The following is a 788-nucleotide window of genomic DNA, read 5'->3' on the forward strand; positions in this document are numbered from 1 at the left end:
CTTTAACCCTCCGTTTTCTTATCTGCAAAATGGGGGTAATGAAGCTGCCTCGCAGGATTGCTATGCGTGTCTCGTGAGAGGAGCCGGTGAAGCCTCACGCTGGGCCTGGCCCCGGGGCACCAACAAAGGATGGCTGTCCTCATCGCCCTTGTTGGATGAAAAGATCCCCGTTGCTCTGGCTCTGGGGGTGCTGGTGAGCGCAGCAGCCAGTAGAACCATTGCTTGTTTTCCCAATAAACTGTTGTGTCATCTCAAGAGCCTCTGAGGCGCTGGCCTTTAGGGAAGAGGAACTGAGGCTGGTCATCAGCCCCACTGCTGCACTTGGAGATCCTCCACCATCATTTCCCAGGAGCACAGAGCCGGTGTGAGGCACTGAGTGAGACAGGAGGTGGGCGGGGTGAGTTGCAGGACAGTGGGGACGCATCTACTGCCACAGAACCATACACTTAAAAATGTTACTTTTAAAGCGAATGCTGCAAAGGTGCCATCTGAATGAGCACAGGTGGTGACTTAGTGGAGTTTTCGGCTGTTAGTGTCATTGGTAGCCTTGGCAGGATGCAGCCCTTGGCGAGTTTCCATGTGTTGACCGCAGGCGTGTTCGTCTGTGGTGTGCGCTGAGCTGGAGTTGGACCACGAAGGTTCATTTGCTCCACTGCTGAGCTGCCTGCTCTTCGGGGCTTCAGTCTGTTCTGGCTTCTTGGGCCTGAGCTGCTGTCCTTGGTGGGCGATGGGAACGTCCAGCTTCAGGTGCTGCGGTGACAACCGGCGTCCCCTCTAGGTCCTTCCCG

The 788-nt window shown here is 56.1% G+C and overlaps 1 protein-coding gene across 1 annotated transcript in view; it reads left to right on the top strand.

Moving 5' to 3' along the window:
• The window catches only part of CCDC88C (coiled-coil domain containing 88C), a gene marked incomplete at its 5' end in the record, with an annotated part of 133,104 nt that overhangs the window by 64,803 nt on the left and 67,513 nt on the right, over window positions 1-788 (top strand). The gene's annotated exons all lie outside the window — the stretch shown is intronic.

Source organism: Myotis davidii, unplaced genomic scaffold (genome assembly GCF_000327345.1).
Source record: "Myotis davidii unplaced genomic scaffold, ASM32734v1 scaffold732, whole genome shotgun sequence".
NCBI lineage: Eukaryota > Metazoa > Chordata > Mammalia > Chiroptera > Vespertilionidae > Myotis > Myotis davidii.